This window comes from Sciurus vulgaris (assembly GCF_902686455.1).
Source record: "Sciurus vulgaris genome assembly, chromosome: 6".
In the NCBI taxonomy this organism is placed as follows: domain Eukaryota; kingdom Metazoa; phylum Chordata; class Mammalia; order Rodentia; family Sciuridae; genus Sciurus; species Sciurus vulgaris.
The window spans coordinates 23154222-23175619 of NC_136466.1; positions in this window are offsets into that span (position 1 = coordinate 23154222).

The following is a 21398-nucleotide window of genomic DNA, read 5'->3' on the forward strand; positions in this document are numbered from 1 at the left end:
TTCTTGAGTTGAAGAAAATGATCTGCCATTATCATCTGCAGGAAAAATAGCATCAATTTTAAAGGAGGTTGCAGGGTTGGCACAAGCACTTAATTTGCGGCAAGATGGACTTAAGTCCAATGCATTGAAGAACATCTTTTTGAAAAACTTGTTCTTTTTAGATATACATGACAATAGAGTGTATATGGGCATATTATAAATACACGGAGTATAACTTTCCATTCTTGTGGTTGTACGTGATGTGGAGTTACACTGGTAAATTCACATGTGAACACAGGAAAGTTATATTCAATTCATTCTACTATCTTTCCTATTCCCTTCCCCATACCTTCCCTTTATTCCCTTTTGTATAATTCAGTGAACTTCTATCCCCCCATTGTGTGTTAGCATCCACATATCAGAGAGAACATTTGGTCTTTGGTTTTTTGAGATTGGCTCACTTCACTTAGCATGATAATCTCCAGTTTCATCCATTTACTGGCAATATGATGATCTCATTCTTTATGACCGAGTAATATTCCATTGTGTATATGTACCACATTTTCTTTATCCATCTGTTGAAGGACATCTAGGTTGGTTCCATAGCTTGGCTATTGTGAATTGAGCCGCAATAAATATTGATGTGGCAGTGTCACTATAGTATGCTGATTTTAAATCCTTTGGAGTTATGCCAAGGAGTGGGATAACTGGGTCAAATGATAATTCCATTCCAAATTTTCTGAGGAATCTCCATATTGCTTTCCAAAGTGACCGCACTAATTTGCAACTCCACCAGCAATATACAAGTGTGCCTTTCTCCCCACATCCTCACCAACATTTATTGTTACTTGTATCCTTGATAACTGCCATTCTCACTAGAGTGAGATGGAATCTCAGTGTATTTTTAATTTGTGTTTCTCTAATTGCTGGAGGTGTTGAACATTTTTTCATTATTTGTTGACCAATCATACTTCTGTGAATTTTCTGTTCAGTTCCTTTGCCCATTTATTGATTGGGAGCTTATATGGTATATCTCTATATTTTTTTGATATTAAGCTTTTTGAGTTCTTTGTATATCTTGGAGATTAATGTCCTATCTGAGGTGCAGGTGGCAAAGTTTTTCTCCCATTCTGTAGGCTCTTTCTTCACCTTCTTGATCGTTTCCTTTTCTGCGAAGAAGCTTTTTAGTTTGATACCATCCCATTTATTGATTCTTGATTTTACTTCTTGCACTTTAGGAGTCTTGTTGAGGAATTCAATTCCTAAGCTGACATGCTGGAGAGTTGGGCCTGTGTTTTCTTGAAGAACTTCTTGACAGGAAGGGTTTCTTAAGATAAGAATGTGTTCTTGGCAGAGATAATGGGATCCTCTTTAATCCATTACTATAGCTTTCATCATTCAAGCAAACCAACTCTGTTTTTAGAATTAGCTGTGTAAAACACTAGTCTGGCATATTTACAACCTATTATTAAAAATGTTAGCTCTTTACCCCTGATTCCTGGGTTTAGTACACTAATTGCTTCATAATATGGTTGGAGGCCATGTTCTTATCTGGATGTTAACCACTAATTTTTAAAAATTAAAACATTAAACAGCATTATCTGTGGTCAAATAAGACTAGGAAGTATTGAATATTGTGTCTTTCTCATGGAAAATTACAAAACGTGATTTAGAGTCTTCAGAAGAAGTCTTGAAGTTAAGAAAGCTCTAGAAGCCAAAGCTGTATTCTTCCCTGTCACTGTGATGCGGGCTGTTTCAGCCCTACTGAAACTTTCTTTAGATAAACGTTCTTCGTTTTCTCTTTTTCTGGACTGACAAGTTCTTACTCGCTGTTTGGGCTTTCCTCTAATGCAGTTATTATTCTGCCTCTTCCATTAGACTTTCTGCAACTCTGAGAAGGATGGACACTTTTTAGGTAGTTGCACAGCAACACCTTTCCTCACGGAGTGTGAGTCACTTACCACATGCAGTTGTAACACCCAGACGGCTTCCTTCTGCAGCCTTACCTTGCTCAGTTTGGGATTCCCACCGCCCAGCATAGCACCTAGCAAGAGATGGTCCCTGATATATCTGTGTTAAAGGAATGAAAATCAAAGTCCAAGAGCAAACTCCTGCGAGGACCTTAGTGATGATCTGAGGTATCTTTGCTTCTCTCAGATCTAGGTTTTAGGGACAGAAATGTTACTAAGTGCCTCACCTATGCCAGAGGCTAATTTGGGCATTTTTATACAAGGACCAAACAGCGGTGTTTTTTTTTTTTTTTTTTTTTTTTGGTGTAGCCATTAGCTTATGCATCCTCAGGGAAGATACAGCAATGAGGTGATTTTGGAGAATAGACTTCATTTCATGGCATTGGTCAAAAGTTCATGGAACAGAAGGGGATTTCTGGAAGTTGGTGGAATCGTCAGCGTAGACTTTGCAGTAGGTCCAGGCTTCCCGTCCTTCCGACTCTTCACCCTTGGGCTCCCACACTGTTCTACGGCCCATCATCTGAGCTGCACTAGGGCAGCACCATCCACCCAGCTTCTCCTGCTCTTGGAATTCCCTCTCTGTTCTCCAGGGAATCCCCACTGTGCTCCTGCATGCTGCCTCCGTTCTGGTCCTTGAGTGCTGTGTGGGTCTCCAACCTCAGGGCCTTTTCCCTGATGGTCACCTACCTGGGGACCCTCCTGTGCTGACACGTGCATCCTTTACATCCTTGGTCCTCAGCTCCTCAGAGAGGCCTCTGTCTTAGCTCTGGGTTCCTTTCAGAGCCCTCTGAGACCAGCACGTGAATGGCAGCCACCAGGAGTGCAAACAGGGCCAGCAGCCAACAAAGGTCCCCGACTGCCACAGTGCACAGTCAAGCTTGAGGCCCTGAAAAGGGAGAAAGCTGCCTTAGTGTCACCCCAGGACATTTATACACCCACTTTCCTCAGCCACTGGCAGGAGACCCCGGGTAGGAGGATGTGCTTCCGGATTGCTCCTTGTTAGGCGGACAGCAGTGGACAGAGTGCCCGTACTGGCAGTAAGAAGCCATCCTGAAGAGTAGTTCTCAGACTTTACTGTGCATCCAGACCCTGGGGATCTTGTTAAAGTGCAGACTGGCTCAGGAGTTGGGGTGTGGGGCCCGGATTCTGCAGCTGTCAGAGGCTCCCAGATAATGCCCTTGCTGCAGATCTGAGGACACCCCTGTGAGCGGCCAGCGCCTGAAGGGCAGGGTGAAGGGGTTGGGTGCCTGGTGCCTTCTGCTCCACCTTCATCCAGTGGGAGTCCCCAGGTCTGCTCCAGTTATTTCCTGTGCATCACAGGTCACAGTCTGAGACGGTGGGCCCTCCTCCCTGGGAACTTTTCCATGATTAACACAAATGATGCAGCAAGTTCCAAGTGCAGGTCTCAATTAATCTTGTGCAGGTCCATCTCACCGTCCATTAAAGCAGTAGGAACATGTTATTAAGATGCTCATGGTGTTCTGCTACCTGTCACAAAGGTGAGTGTAACTGTACCCCTGTGCACATCAGTGCTCTCCAGACATGTGGCCCCTGTTCCTTCAAACCCACCACTTGTCGGGTCTGCAGGCTTCCAGCATTTTCCTTATGCTCCTGTGGCAGTCGGCACTGCAAGGTGGATATGGGTGGAGGAGGTCTGAAGACCACAGAGGGGACCTGCCTTCTAGCAATGTCTTCTTGCTACCCAGCCCTTGCCAGGCGGGGAAGGGTGGCCCTGGGGAATGTGCCTACCCCTTCCTCTCTTCCTGCCTTTGGTGCCAGCAGAACTGTGGCTCCCAGCAGGGCACTGAATGTCACTCACTATGGCTTCCCTCTCTCTCCCTTTCTCGCTTCCCTCTGGATACTTAGTGCGAGCCTATTGTGTCCTGTACTGTGACATATGCTTGGGATCCAGGAGTGAGCGTGCAGACAAGAATCCCTACCTGATGGAGCTCACTTTCTGTTGGGAGACAGCCAATGATCAAGACAAGCAAGGAAAATATAAAATATATCAGACAGTGATAAATGCTATGGACAAAAGTGAGGCTGGGGCAGGTGGGTGAGGGCAGGGGGAGGAACTGCATCTGTGCAGAGTCGTGGGAAAAGTGAGTCTGGGCAATGGGCCCACCTGGGGGGTTGGAGCTTCCTGTGGGGACAGGAATAAAAGGACACAGGGAGGTTCTGCCTCATAGTCTCAGGCCAAAGGAATGGGCATGGGTCTTGGAAGAAACAAGTTGAGTCTCTCTAGAACTCTTGCTGATGGAGGTAAAATAGAACTCTTGATTTTTAAAATGTAGGTGTGTGTAAGTTTTCAATAGGCAAAACAGTCATATGGGTCAGCACTTAAAAGATACAAAAAAATATTTAATTAAAAAACTTAAACTCCCATTATTATTCTATAGAAACTAAAGATCTCCTTCTTGGAGGCAACTTTTATAAATAGTTTATGTATACTTCCAAGAATACTTTACTCATATATGTGTAAATACATACACAAATATGTATCCATCTACACATGTATCTATATAAAGAATGTGTGTATGAACAGTATGTATAAATTCGCATATGCAGTATGTTATACATGGATGCATGCATGTGCACACATACACGTATTTCAAAGAGAATTTCAGACTATTCAGGAATCTCTCACTTTGAGGATTTAGCCAGTTGATGGATTCCTCCAGGTTTCTGTAATGCTTATCAAAATCAGAAAGTCTTTAGTATATTATCCAAGAAAAATGCCAACCTAATTGAGAACAAAGAAAATGACATTTTATGGGGTTAATTAGGATTGCTATCTAGGAAAACATAGATTCAAACAGTTTCAAAATGTGCTTGAGGTTTTACAAACTGGTGGTGGTATAGACAGCTTTAAACCACAAGGGCCCTGGAAGTCACATTGCTTGGTAGTCCAGAATTATGATTGGTACTGGCAGAGATAAGCTGTCTTGTGAGAAAGGGATTAGATGTGGTCTAAATCTCTGGGTAATTTGTTGGAAAGGGGTTCATTGTACAGAAGGTCAGCAGAGATTAAGAGTGACTCATGGGTCCATTGGTTTTTGGAGTCATGTTCAAAATTCCAGACGTAGATTTTTCTGTAATCTCATCTCCCAATGCTATTTGAAGTGCCCCAAATCAATGCTACTCCATCTTGTTTTTTTTTCCCCCAGATAGGTACGTTTCCTGTATATTTCAATTTCAGGAACACCAAACATCAAGCAATACCAAACATCTCTGCAAGGCGAACCACTATGATAAATAGTTTACTCCCCCCACCATTTGGCTCCTTTGCCCATCTTATGATTCAACACTAGACTGTGGATACAAATACCTGAAGATAAATCCCGGTTGGATAGGCTATTACCTTCTTGTGATTGGTTTTAACTAATCACCACACACTTCATGACTTAAAACCACACAATTTTATTGCCTCAGTTCTGGATGTCAGAAGTCCAAAGTGGTTTTCAATGGTCTAAGGTAACAAGGCTGTGCTACCTTTGGGAGTTCTAGGCAAAAATCCATTTCACACTTTCCAGCTTCTTGAAGCTGCCTGCATTCCTTGGCTTGAGGCCCCCTCCTCCATCTTTAAAGCTAGCCATGCAGCATCTTCAAATCGCATTCAGTTTCAATCTCTTCCTCACTCTTCCCTTGCCCTGCTCTCTTTCGCCTCTTCTTCCTTCATAGCAGCTCCTCTCTGAAACCTGTGTCGCTTCTTATAAGGGCCCTCGTGATCACAGTCTTATGAAAGTTGTTTTGTTGTTGTTGTTGTCGTTTTTTTTAAACTGAAGCCTGTTTCCTTAGCTACAGAATCTTCATAAACACAAGTCCTCTTCCCTGTAAATGACAGCAGGAACCATTCCCCAACCACGTTGTGATATAAAATGTTCTGGGGTGGAGGAAGGTAATCATCCCACCCCAGATTGCTCTACAGATTGCAGTCTGCATCCTCGACTTATTACCCCAAATTATCAAGATAATCTACTTAGTATTTCACCACTTAATGAACAATGCAAACTTCTTGCAAGGATATGATTCCATTGAATCTCTCCCCAGTCCATTATGCTATTGATGTTTGTAGGCAAGATTTACTGCTTTCCTCCTGAAGGTTTGATCATTTTAGTGTATCAAATAAACAGACAATAGACAACAGAAGAAAAGAACAATTTTGTTCTATGTCCATTATACACAAGAACATGCGACTCAGAGAAAGGCAGGATGGTGGAAACTCATATAGAGTTTAACAAAGGGATGAGGGTGTGTGCTTCTGGGGAGGGAGATCTAAGGCATGCTCTGGAAGTTTGGGGGAGGCTGTCCACAGTGAGCAGCAGTGTCTTGTTGGCAGATGAAGTCTTCCCTGTGACAGCCCCTGAGGTCCTCTCTATCTGGGCCAGGGGTCAGACCCCAACCTCTTTCCTGAAAGGGAGGGCCTGAGGCAGGAGTTATCAGTTATCAAAAGTCAAGACACTACTTGGCTGAAGTGAGAATAAGTAGCTTTTAGTATTTTAATATAATAAATGTAAATTCTTCTAATAAATGAAAAGCTACTCGGAGTCATTCCTATGTGTGCAGAGGTCTGCAGTTTCTCTGAATAATCAACTTGAAATATAGCAGAGAAATATATTTAGGGTGTGACATTTTAATCTCTCTCATGCCATAAATTTTATTTCTGCATATTTTGTGGGTCCCCAGATGTACTGTGGTTTTTAATCATCAATACTTTTCTTTAAAATTAAAAAAGTACTCATATTTATGCACATATTTGGTCATCTTGGTGTTCAATCCTTCTGTGTGCCTGAGCATCCCTCCTGGGTGGCTCCCCTTTAGTCTGAAAAGCCAGCGACATATTTTGTCTAAAAAATCTTTATGTAGACTTCATTTTTAGAATTCTAGATTTTTTTTTCCCTTCAGCATTTTAAAGATGTCAAAGGTGTTTTTTGTTATTGTTTTGTCTTCCATTGTTTTCTGATGAAAGGTCAGACATCATTTTTGTGACTGTTTTCCTGGATATATAATCTATTTCCTAGGTTTGCATAAAGACTTTACTGTCTGTTTACATTAAAACTTTCTCCTTGATCCCTGTTTTTCAGTCCATTTGACTGTGATGACCTGGTTGAAATGATATGTTCTTTGCTCTGTTCATTGTTTTAGGTCCATTTAAAAAAACAAACAAACAAACAAACAAAAAAACCCCTTGATTTCATGTATTTATTTGAGATCTAGAATTTTCATGTGGTTTCATTTCAGAGTTTTTATTTCCCTTAGAATTCTCATTATTTTTAAATTTATTTTATATCTTTTTCTAAGTTCATTAATATATCTTAATAGTCTTTGCTAATTCCAAAATGTGAGTCTTTTCCGAGTCTTGAATTAACAGTTTTCTTTCTCCTTTCAATTAGGAATCGTCCCCTACACCTTATTCACTTGTTTTGTAACTTTTTCTTGCCTGGTAGAAATTGTGTAATGAAGCAGCTAACCACTACAGCCCTGGAGAAGACACTGTCTTCTACCAGAGCATGTCCTGCCTCTGTCAGTGAGTTAGGGAGAGAGTAAACTTTACAATCAGTCAGGATCTCAGCTGGCTTGTGGCTAGGTTGCACGTTGGCTAGGTTCACTTCACCTGTGTGTTCAGATGACTTCAGGGCTGACTTGGTCTGTATACTGTAGACCACTCTCTCCGGTAGGGCTTGGGGATCAAAACTCTGTTCTGCACAGGAGTCTCCCAGTTCTGTTTTCGTGCCACTTCCACAAGCAACGGAATTTCCATGGGGGAAGGTGGCGGGCAAGAACAAGCTCTGTGCATCTGGAGCTCCTGAAGACTCCAGTCCCTTCACGCCAGCCCAGGAGGTCTGTGTGCTTTCCTGCCCCCACCAAGGTCCCAATGCCTGTTGGAAGCCCAAGTTTCCAGTGGCCTCTGTGGATGAGAATATGGTTCCTACTGTTTGCTCACATGAACCTGATCCTGCTCTATACTTTATTTTCTAGACCTTTTGTGTCTGCAGTTTGCAACCTCTTAAACAAGATGTAGGATAGAGATGAGTAATCTACTAATTTTTCTGGTTAATAGGGCAGGATCAATGGTCTCTCAAGGCCTCCTGTGTGGAAGTCAGATTTTAAACATCTCTGAGATTTCTAAAGATGTCCTTTGATAATATTCTATCAGTTAACGAGACACATGAGTCACTCTGAAGCCACAAATGTGTCTCATGGAAGCCACATGTGATAGGGTTTTATTCTTTATTTCCCAATCTGACTTTGCTTGTGTTTTTGTAGGATATTAGTGCATTTACATCTGATACAACTGATGATGTATTTGAGTTTAAATATATCATCTTACCCATGTTTTCTATTCATCTCACCTAGTCTTCTTTTTTCCCTTTGAGTCTTCTATTGAGGTTAAACAAATAATTTTATAACATTCTCTTTTCCTTAATTTTCTTCCTAACTATATGTTTTTAAAATTTTATCCTAAAGATTATACAATGGATCCTTTACTTAGTGTTCTAATTTAAGTTTTACTTTGGCTATTTAAAAGTTTGAAAACTTCAACTCCATTTATGGGTCTCTCTCACCTTTTTGTATTACTATTGTCACACATATAAATTATGCATAAACTCCATCATACCCACATGTGTGTGCATGTTCCTGTGAGACGAGTTTTATTAAATAGTCAACATGCATTCATGTTGGTCCACGAATTTGCCCTTTCTGGTCTTCGTTCTCTTTCTACCTTAGTATTATTCTTCTCTCAAGGATTCTTCTACTTACAGAGCCTCCCTAGTATTTCTTTAATGTCCCTCTGCTATCACACTTTCAGGGTGAATTATTCAGAAACGTTTTGTTTTGTTTTCCCTTAACTCCTGGCTTCCCTGGTAGCCCTGAGCCCATTTCTCCTGGTCTTCCCAGCCCCAGGGCATCACCAGAACAGCTGAACTGCTGCTTCCTGATCTGCCTCCAGGATGGTCCTAATAGCTGGCAAGGACAGTGTGCAGGATAAAAGAGGCAAATAGAAGACTTCTCAGTACATTTCCCTTCTCTTCAGGATCTTGATCTATTGAGACCTGGTGGTGTGGATTGGTCACCGACAATGATATGTGACCAATTTTTAAATTTTAATTTATATTACCTCAGTTTTATACTTATTTTCAGAGGGAAGGTCCCTGTGAATCGGTATTCTCTGACACATCTAGAAGTAGAATCTATAAAAATTGTTTTTAATGAAACATATCAATTGAGGGACAGTATTTCCATGTCTTTCAGATGATTTCTACAGCTCCTATAAAGCCTGTCCAGCCCTTTTTCTCTAGATTAAATGACTGAAGTGGTTTTCAGCCAAAGGGACACGATCTTCAGACTCCTCACCTTACTTGTTTCTTAGTTTATCCTTTTTACTTCTAAGGGGAAACCATAAAGATTAGGGACTCCTGGTTTTAAAGTCAAAAAAGGTTACTTTGAAATCCTAGTTCTCTCCTATTGCTTGCTTGATCATGAACAAGTCGATTAATTTAAACCTCTGATTTCTTACCTGTAAGATGAAGCGTATCGTCAAGCTTGCAGTTATTTTTGAATTGAAATAATGGGATTCCAATAGGCACACGGTAAAAGGTAGTGCTACAGTTGTTTTTGCACATTTCTCCTGGCTATCTCCTTGGTAGGGCATCTCACTGGAATAAATTCTTGATGTTGTTCTTAAAGGTTGGCTGAAATCTTTTCTGTACTTGTTCTTTATATTACCTGGCTTAGTTGCTCAATCTATTAAAAACCACAGAATCATCCTCAAAGATGTTATAAATCTTAAGTTATGTCCTGTCTCCTCCTCAGCCACCCCTCTTCTTGGCTGCACAAGAGGGAGGAAAGATGTTTCTAGAAGAGATTAATTTAGCTGCAGGAATACCATTTAAGCAGTACAGTATTCTCCCCCTCTCCAAAATGATCCTTTATCAGGACTTCACTTGGCTTCCCTCTGTTTTACGGTGGAAAATTAATAAACGTTTTGGATGCAAGTGAAGCCAAGGTCGGAGCCGCCGCCGCCGCCGCCGCCGCTGCTGCGCATTTATTTGAAATGCCTCTTTCCTTCCGCTCGTTTCTGACCCTTCTGAGTTCTGTTATCAGTGCCTGCACATTTTTGGTAACCGATTGTCATTGCATTGTAAGGATGCTGCCTGCATGATTGCTCCTCCACCAGGGATGTCAGCCAGCTGAAACAGACCAGGAGACAACAAAGGGCATTCCTGACTTGGGGAAAATGGAGCAGGAGAAATTTACACATGGGGCTGACATTTCTATTCTTTTGAGTAGCTTTTGTCTCTTTGAAAATTCCCTGAACTTACTACTTCAAGCAGAAGACTGGAATCTAAATGCAAGGGAGAAAGGAAAGCCCACTTTGAAGGTGGAGACTAGGATGAAGGATTACAGGTTCTTCTCCCTCTGTGTGTCCAGTTCTGGTTATGGAAAAGGACGGAATTATAAAACGAACAAGGTCATGATAACTTTAGTTCCTGATGTGTTAAAGAACAGTTCTATCAAAAAAAAAAAAAATAATAATGTTTTTAAGGGTTTGTTATACCAGTGCTTTCTAATAGCATCTTTCTCTCTTGCACCAAAGAGCACTAGCTAGCCCAGGTGTTTTCTGCATTATTGGTCACATGTAAAGGGAATGCCTTGAAGAAATGTTACTTATGTATGGGGATCTGTGTGTTGAAACAATAGAGGCTTATGCATGCTGAGCTTCTGATCTCAAATGGTAGAATTTTACATCAAGACTGATAAGCCCAAGTGATTAAACCCCAGAGGCAGCACTAGTGCCCTGTCTCAATCTTTATTTTACTTCCTAACAAATGCAGAACTCATCAGTTGGTGCACGCTCTGGAGAGCAAGATGAACAGAATCTTATTTTCTAATACAGGGTTGACAGAAGTGGGTGATTCTTTTAGGTTAATACAGTGCACACAATTTATAGGGCCAGCAAAATCTTGATCTGTGAAATCGGTGGGATCTTCTCTGAATATCTCAATCTCTGAGATACCTAAGAACTCAGTACCTAAATGCATGCAAGTTATTTAGTTAAAGCAGATAGTTTTTAATTTTCAAAGCAATTCAAAATTCTTTTCATAGAAGTTGTTCTTGAGAGCCCAGTATACAAAAGATGAATTTGAAAAAGACATATTCAGGTTGCTGCAAGGTGACCAAAGAGTTCTGCCCTCTTCTGTTCTCTTCACCCCCATGAAGTTTCTGCCCTTTAGACTCTAGGAAGCTGTTTGCAAAACACTTTTCTGAGGAAGCCAGTGAAATATGTGTGTTGTCAAAAGAGGATTTGCATAGACTAGATATGACCTCTAGAGGTGAATTGAAGTAAAGCCACCACTGGGACAAGGAGGTTTTTCCTGTGGACTCCATTTTTGCAAAATTAGTTGTTTAAAAAGAAAGTTTTGATCATCTTTTTGGGGGTGCTGGGGATTGAACCCAGGGCCTTATACTTACAAGGCAAGCACTCTACTGACTGAGCCATCTCCCCAGCCCGATCATCTTTTTGAATTGTTTAATTTCCATGATCATATAGCCCCAGAAAATTTTCAGAGTCTGAAAAAGATAAGTAGGATCATATGAATACTTTTCCATTTTCTCATCTTCTCAAATGACTTGCTATGATTTTTCTCTTCTGTCCACCCATGTGCTGACGTCATTAAAGAACACATTTGGACTCTTGTGAATTTCCGTAAATTTTGATCTGGGCTCCTTGCAGTATACAAGATCAAGATGAGTGGCATGAAATGTTCGTGGAGTGAAATGAAAAAGTTTGTTTCTATCTCCTGGAATCCATGGCTGTGGGTGGAGGAGTTGTGAGGATCCCTGAGGTACTTCCGAGTCATGCGTGCTTCCAGAACTGAAGGCTGGTCATTAAATGTGGGCTTATCAGAATGGTCTGAGTCCGAAATGACAGAAACCACATAAGCAGAAGTAATTTCTTGGTAATTACTGAGGAGGGCAATCCGCAGCACACTTCATCTGATTCTGTCACTCCTGCCTTCTGTACAACGTTTCTGTACTTGGGCAAGTCCCAATTTTTCCTCCTTTAGACAGTATTCCTTTATGCATCAGGAGCAGGGCAAGGTATGGAAGGGGCACTGCTCTGCTGCCACAGCTTCAGCTTAAAGGAACCTAATTTAGCAACCTTTCCCCAAAGAAGAAAGAGAATTTCTTTTCCTAGAATCAGTTTACAAAATCCTAGGGAAGAGTTCTCCTGGTCCGTTTGAGGCATGTTCCTATCTATAATCCAGTCAGCAGCCAGGGAACCTTGGTATGTTTCTAGTCTTGAATCTCACTCTAGTAATTAGAGAAATGCAAATTCAAACACCTCTAAGATTTCATCTTACTCCAATTTGAATGGCTATTATCAAGAACATAAGCAATAATAGGTATTGGTGTGGATGTGGGGATGTGTACACTTGTACATTGCTTGTGGAGTTGCAAATTGGTGCAGCCACTCTGAAAAGCAGTATGGAGAGTCTTCAGAAAACTTGGAATGGACCCACCTTTTGACCCAGTTAACCCACTCCTCAGTTTATGCCCAAAAGATTTAACATCAGCATACTACAGTAACATAGCCACATCAATGTTTATAGCAGCTCAGTTCACAATAGCTAGATTGTGGAACCAAACTAGATGCCCTTCAATAGATGAATGGATAAAGAAACTATGATATATATACACAGTGGAATACTATTCAGCCATATAGAAGAATAATATTATGGCATTTGCAGGTAAATAGATGGAATTGGAGAATATCGTGCTAAGTGAAATAAGCAAATCCCCAAAATCCAAAGGCTGAAAGTATTCCCTGATAAGTGGATGATGATATATAATGGGGGTGGATGGTAAGAGAAGAATTGAGGAAATTTAGATTATGTAGAGGAAATTGAGAGGGGAGATGGGCAGGGTTATGAAGGATGGTGGAATGAGACATCATTACCCCATGTACATGCATGAGTTCAGGAATGCTGTGAGTCTACATTGTGTACAATCATAGAAATGAAAAGTTGTATCCCATTCGTGTACAATGAATCAAAATGCAGTCTGTAAAAATAAATTTTTAAAAAAATTCTAGCATTTTTTCACTTGTTTCCAGATTTGGATCATTCGATCTGTTCTAGCCTTCATTTTAGAATGTTGCATAACTGTGTTCTGCCTGTGAAATAATACTTATATTTTTATGAATCCCTTAAGAGCGTCCACTCAAAGGTATTGGCAATAAATACATGGTAGCTACTTGGGATTGATGTAATTCTATCAAGAAGGATAAATGGCACATCCTTATTGATGTTGAGAAAGAAGCCATTTATACCCCAACTCCAGCTTCACATTAACATGGCTATACTACTATTATCTTCTCTTCAACAATGTAATTTTTTTCTTTGAGGAAATTCTTGCCCAAGAAGACAAATATTGCAGATATTGTTCATCCTGAAGACCCATCAACTCTCCAATAAAAAAAATCAATAAGTTTATGCCCTAAGATTTTTTGAACATATCCCTTCAAAATTGTCCACTAATCCTAATCCCAAATCTAATCATGCTCCCCACACTGGAAGACTTAAAATTGGACTTCAAGTCTAGTGACTTCTCACCTTTGTCCCTTCCCACTTTTAAGAATGTGAAGACTCTGTCCAAAATAGTGTTTGTCCTCTCCCACTGACGAGAAACTCGGCTTTGTCTCAGGTGTTGGGTGATGTTTGGGAATCCTGTTTGCCAATGTGAACAACTGCTCAGCTATAAATATAAGTCCAGGTGAATATGACCCACATGTTTAGGTGACTTCTGTCTGTCAAGCATTGAGAACTGCAGTGGAGGAGGGTCTCATCGTGACTGGGATGTGGCTCCTGTTCTTTCAATCCCTGCAAACCAATGAGGCATAATGAAGCACGTAAGTTCCAAAATCAAGTAATATGATCAGGTAGTTTTGAAAGAAGTTAATTCCAAGTAGGACATCTCAGAAGGCTTCTTGGAAGTGGTCTGGTTGAACTTCACACCAAAGCAGGCCTAATACATTGAAAAGGTAAGGGGCAGGAGAGAGCATCCTAGACCGAGATGCAGCTTGAGCCAGGGGCAGTGTTGCGATGGTCAGCGTGTGTCTTAAAAAATCGAGTAGACATGTGGGCTGGTGAGAAATGTGGCTGGAAAGCTGGGTCCAGATCAAAGCATTATGTACTTGGAGTGCCAGAAGTTTGTTTTTTTTTTTTGTATGCAGCAAGCATGCATGAAAGATTATGAGCCCTCTCCTTCTTCACTCTCTCCATCCTTTCCCTCCTCCTTTCCTGTTTCTCAGGTTGTCTGCCTGTATCACTGACGATGGACCTACTCTCTCACCTTCCCCTTCATCTAATCTCCATCTGAGTCCCTCCCCTTGGCTTGCAGCCCCATTAATTCTGTACATGTTCTCATCATCTGCTTCTCTTTTCTTCCTTCCCAAGCTTGTTTGCTTCCTGTCTTTTCTTCTTACATACTACTGAAGGTATTGCTAAGTGTTGTAATACAACTCTTCTTAATCTCAGTTGATTCTACTTTAAAGTGTTTACTTTTTGCTTTTTGAAAGAAACAGAGCATTTGAGCATTTCTAAGTGATGATCATTTAATATCAAGGTACCCACCTGCCATATGCCAGATCTAGCTGGGGAGCTTGGTGAGAGATACTTTACACGACAACATAAGAACAAGATTCTCTTCAGTGGAATGGTGCACATGCTGTGCATTCTAATGTCTGTGTAAATAAGCAGAATTTCTTATTTTTTTTTAAAAATTAAACTTTGAAACTTTTTAAGCAGACTGAGCATGTGTCAAAACAGAAGGGAAAATATCGGTTAATGTAAGACAGAAAAGTGCCTTTGGTAAACTATAATTTCTTTTTACATTAGAGGAGAGGTAGATTGCTCTTCTCCATCTTAATATGTCTTTAATGGATTTATTTCTAAATACAAAAAGAACAAATGCACATTTAAAAAGTTTAGGAAAATATATAGTAATACAGAGAAATAGGAGAAAACACTTAGCTCAAATTGAGAGCTCATTCTAGAACTTATCTTCTATTAATGTTCTTATAAGATTAGAAAAAAAATTATGCTGCTTTAATTTTTATTTCAGAGGGTCTTCAGTTCATCAAATGTATTAAATTCTAGGATTTGCCTCTCTTCCACATCATCCATACTCTTAGAAAATGTGATTTTTTAAAATTATTGCATAGAATATGGTAGTATGATATACCATAATTTATTCTTTCTATGGTGCTCGCTTTGTTGTGGCTTCTAGCTTTTGCTTAATGACAATGAGAGAGGAATTTGGGGATACAAGGAGAGCCGAAGTCTCAAGAGAAACTTCCATAAACCATTGTAACACAGAATAAATGACTTCTGGGCAACCCAGAATCCTTGCTCAGAATTTGCTTATTGTCTGATGAAAATGCATTAAACCTTAAGACCCCTGCAAGGCATCTGAAGGAACTATTTCTTTAGAGGGCATGTGCAGTAAGATTTTGGTGCCTAAGAAATGGCCCTGGTCTCACTTTAATACTAAAATACACACCTCTCTGAGTGGAGATTAAGATGTGAATGCAATGCAATGTAGGAAATATGCAGGTAGTTATAAGTGATAAATAATCTTTTTGTATTTAAATTTTTGATTAGTGTCATATTGTTTTATAGGGGCAAAGGGAATTTTCCTTTCACCCTCTGAAGATTCAATACTTGAGTTTATGAAATAAACTGACAGACTCACAAGAGAAAAGGTATACATATTTATTACAATGGGCTACACAAAGATATGAGACTCAAAAGGGCCGGATGGTTGAAGCTTAAATAGGATTTTGAGATACAGGAAGAGAGTCCTGGGGTTTCCAGTGAGGGGATGGTGACACCAGCTGTGGGACAAGGAGGGGAGTAAGTGCAGGATGGAAAAGGTTGTCCTGTGGTGCAGGTTGGGTCTCACAGGTTGCACACACCTCTCAGAATAAGTGGTACTGACCTTTAGTCTTTCTGGTGAGTCTTCCTTCTTCCATTTCTGATGAGGTTAGAGGGAGAAAACTCTTGACAGTCCACCTCCTTCTGGAGAAACTTTCCATTGTCAAATAAACTTCAGAGAGAGATCTTCTCTGTGCTTCTGGGTGGAAAGGGTGTCAAGGGGAGAACAGGATGGAGAAGGTCACACAGACCTTGCTTCTGAGACTACATTTTTATCCTTATAACCATGCCCAAGGGCCATACTTTTGAGGTGCTGCTTTCTGAATCCCAACCCTATGTATTATTCCTACTTTTTACTCAACATTGTTTCTCAGATTTCTCCAGTTTGGGCTACTTAACTGATGGTCTGTCATTTTAGTTTCAGTGTAATATTCTCATTGTAGAATGATACTAGAATTTATCCACCGTCCCTTAGATGTTCATCAGGTGATGTACACCCTGATTATCATCAGATTCCCTTCTCCCATCCTGAGAAGTATGCACAGCTGTATATTGCATACTGAATTTGCATTTCTTTTACTAATATGGTAAAGCATCCAGTCGCATATTTATCATTGATTTTCTCTTCAGTGAATTGAGAGGGTCTGCTCTCTTTTTCCTTTCTGTTGGATTTTACATCTTTTACTTATAAATTTATAGGCTCACAAATTAAAAAATATAGGCTACTTTGAGAAGATTAGACCTTTTTCTGCCCATTTTCAAACTTAGTTTAAAATTCTTATAGGTATTTACCTAGGAATAGGATGACTGAGTCTAATGGTAATGCTATATTTAAATTATTGAGAAGATGCCAAATTGCTTTTCATCATGGTTACATAGTTTTCTATTCTTACCTGCAGCAGATGAGGGTACAATTTTCTTCACATTTTCATCGACACTTTGCTTCTTTGGTCATAGCTGTCCTCATGGGTAGGAAGTGATATCTCGTTGTGTTTCTATTTGCATATCCCTAATGACTATGATGTTCAGCATTTTGAATGCACTGGTTGATCATTGGTGCATTTTATTTGCAGAAATGTCTATTCAAGTCTTTTGCCCATTTTTTGATTATTCAGACATAAGTATTCTTTATGTAATGCAGGTTCTTATCAGACATATGATCTAAAGATTCCATTCTTCAAATTGTCTTTTTACTCCTTTCATAGTGTCCTTTGAAGTACAAGTGTTTTTATTTGATGAAGTCTATTTATTGATATTTTCCTTTATGCTTTGGTGCCAGTCTTCCAAATAATTTTACATGTAGAATCATGAGAGAGTTTTGATATATAATTATATTTCTTATAAACTCCTTATTATATTTCAAAATCAAGATTATGTTGTCCTCATTTTAAATAGTTCTCTTTCATCTTTTCCATACTCTGACATGGTTTGTGGAAAATCGACATTATTTCTTCCACAGATGTTTAAAAGAATTTGCTGGTAAATACTTCAATGTATTGGTGTTCTTGTTGGGAAGTTTTCAAATAATGAACTCCATATACAAGCTATTAGAATATTCAGAATTTGTATCTATTTTTGTCAATGTTGGCTAGTTGCTGTTTGTAGGGGTTTTATATTTCATCCAGAGTATCAAACATATCGGTATATAGTAGTTTATAATATCTTCTTATTAAATTTTTTTTATATCTATAGGTTCTGTGCTAATGACTTCTTTTTATTTTAGAAATTGTTAATTTGTGTTTCCTGCCATTTCCAATCAATTTTGTAAGGGATTATCAATTTATTAATCTTTTGTATTTTTACAGACTGCTTTTTCTTCTTTTTTATTATTATTAGTTTTATTTAGCCTTTAATTTTTTACAGACTGCATTTTGATGCATTGTACACAAATGGGGTACATCATTTCATTTCTATGTTGTACACAATGTAGAGTCATACCATTTCTGTAATCATACATGTACATAGGGTAATGATGTCTGTCTCATTCCACCATTTTTCATACCCCCCTCCCTCCAGACTGCTTTTTGACTCATTGTATACAAATGGGGTACTACTTTTTGTTTCTATGGTTGTACATGATGTAGATTCACACCATTCATACAATCATACATGTACCTATATAGGGCAATGATGTCTGTCTCATTCCACCATCCTTCATACCCCTGCCCCTCCCCACTTTTATTCCCCTCTATGTAATCCAAAGTTCCTCCATTCTTCTCTTACCTACCACTCCCATTATGTATCATCATCCACTTGTCAGCGAAAACATTCGGCTTTTGGTTTTGGGGGATTGGCTTATTTCACTTAGCATAATATTCTTCAATTCCATCCATTTACCTACAAAAGCCATAATTTTATTCTTTATGGCTGTCCATTGTGTATTTATACCATGGTTTCTTTATCCATTCATCTATTGAAAGGCATCTAGGTTGGTTCTGCAATCTAGCTATTGTGAATTAAGCTGTTACGAACATTGATGTGACTGTGCTACTATAGTATGATGATTTTAAGTCCTTTGGGTATAAACCAAAGAGTGGAATACCTGGTTCAAAAGGTGGGTCCATTCCAAGTTTTCTGAGGAATCTCCTTACAGCAAATTGAATGCACCAATTTGCAACTCCACCAGCAATGTACAAGTGTATCTTTTCCCCACATTCATTCCAGCACTTATTATTGCTTATGTTCTTGATAATAGCCATTCTAATTAGAGTAAGATGAAATCTTAGGATCTTTTAAATTTGCATTTCTCTAATTACTAGGGATGTTGAACACTTTTTCATATATTTGTTAATCACCTGTATATCTTCTTCTGGAAAGTGTCCAGTTCTTTGACTCATTTATTGATTGGGTTCTTTGCATTTTTGGTGTAAAGTTTTGTAAGTTCTTTACAGATTTTGGAGATTAGTGCTGTATCTGAAGTGCATGTGGAAAAGATTTTCTCACACTCTGTAGGCTATCCTTTCACATTGTTGATTGTCTCCTTTGGTGAGAAAAAGCTTTTTAGTTCGATTCCATCCCATTTATTGATTCTTGCTTTTATTTATTGTGCTTTAGGAATCTTGTTAAGGAAGTCTGGTCCAAGGTCAACATGATAAAGATTTGGGCCTACTTTGCCTTCTGTTTGGTGCAGGGTCTCTGCTCTAATTCCTAGGTCCTTGATCCATTTCAAGTTGAGTTTTGTGCAGGGTGAGAGATAAAGGTTTAATTTCTTTTTATGGATTTCTAGTTTTCCCAGCACCATTTGTTGAATAGGCTATCCTTTCTCCATTGTATGTTTTTGGCTCATTTGTCTAGTATGAGGTAACTGTATTTATGTGGGTTTGTCTCTGTGTCTTCTATTCTGTACCAATGATCTGCCTGTCTATTTTGGTGCCAATATCATGCTGTGTTTGTTACTTTTGCTCTGTACTACAGTTGAAGGTCAGGTATTGTGATACCTCCTGTTTCACTCTTCCTGCTCAGATTTGTTTTGGCTACTCAAGGTCTCTTATTCTTCCAGATAAATTTCATGATTGCTTTATCTATTCCTATGAGGAATGTCGTTGGGATTTTTATTGGTATTGCATTGAATCTGTGTAGCACCTTTGGTAGTATGGCCATTTTGACAATATTAATTCTGTATATCCAAGAACATGGGAGATCTTTCTGTCTTCTAAGGTTTTCATTAATTTCTTTTAATGTTGTGTAATGTTCATTGTAGAGTTCTTTCACCTCTTTTATTAGATTAGTTCCCAAGTATTTTTTTGAGGTTATTTTGAATGCAGTGGTTTTCCTAATTTCTCTTTCAGAGAATTCATCACTTTGAATAGAAATATATTAGATTTATGCATATTAACTTTATATCCTACTACTTTGCTGAATTCATTTATTAGTTCTAGAAGTTTTCTGGTGGAGTTTTTTTGGATCCTCTAAATATAGAATCATGTCATCAGCAAATAGTGATAGCTTGAGTTCTTCTTTTCCTATTTGTATCCATTTAATTTCTTTGGTCTAATTGCTCTGACTAGTGTTTCAAGGACTATTCAAGGAATAGAAGTGGCGAAAGAGGGCATCCCTGTCTTGTTCCAGTTTCTAGAGGGAATGCTTTCAGTTTCTCTCCATTTGGAATGATGTTGGCCATGGGCTTAGCATAGATAGCTTTTACAATGTTGAGGTACGTTCCTACTATTCCTATTTTTTCTAGTGTTTTAAGCATGAAGGGGTGCTGTATTTTATCGGCATCTACTGAAATAATCTATGATTGGTTAAGTCTATTGATGTGATGAATTACGTTTATTGATTTCCGGATGTTGAACCAAACTTGCATCCCTGGGATAAACCCCATTTGATCATGGTGCACTATTTTTTAATATGCAATTTGCCAGAATTTTTGTTAAGGATTTTTGTGTCTATGTTCACCAGGGATATTGGTCTAAATTTTTCTTTCCTTGATGAATCTTTGTCTGGTTTTGGTATCAGAGAAATACTAGCTTCATAGAATGAGTTTGGAAGGGTTCACTCTGTTTCTATTTCATAGAATTTATTAATCTTTACACACAGAAATAACTGCTGAATTTTCTATATGCTTGTTTTTGATTTTTGTTGATTTCTTTTTTATCTTGATGAGCAGTTTTTATTCTAGCTTGGAATGAATGCTCACATAACTGGATTTCAAAATTTATTCTTTTTAACTACATGTACTTAAGTTTATAAATTTTCAGTTGATTACTGTTTCAGCAATAGTCCACCACCCTCAATTTTTAAAATAAAGTTTTATTGAGAGATAATTCACCATTTAAAATATACCATTTCAGTATTTAGTATATTCAGACTTGTAGAACTTTTGATTCTGTTCAATTTAAGAACAAATTTTTCATTGTAAAAAAGAAATTCAACACATATAAGCAGTCATTCTCTGTTCCCCTCTACCTTCAGATCCTGGAAAACAGTGACAGACTTTCTGCTTCTCTGTATTCCCCTCTTCTAGACATTTCTTATGAATGAAATTACACACACTATGTGGTCTTTCATTTGTGGCTCCTTTCAGTATGCTGTTTTCAAAATTTATATTGAAGCCTGTATCTGTAATTCTTTTTTATGGTGAACAGCACTGCATGGTATGGATAGCCCACATCCATTTATCCATTCATTGAGTAGTGGACATTCGGGGTGTTTCCATTTTTGTAGATTATGAAAAAATGCTATTATGAACATTTGTGCACTTTTTTGGTAGACTTTAGCTTTGTTTCTCTTTGGCATACACTTGAGGGGGAACCTTTGCATCATATGTTAACTCTTGTAGTTTTCAAAAGCAATGATGCCACTTTCACTCTGTGAAGAAATGTATGAGGATTTGGATTTTCTCCTGTCCTCCTCAACACTTGTTACTGTCCCTCTCTTTGAGTACAGCCATCCTAGAGGATGTGAAGAGGCACCTCTTTGTGTATTGATTTGCATAATAGACTTTCATAATAGACTCAGTGTCTGCTAATGATATTCAAGTGTTGATTGGCCAGTTGTAGACATTATT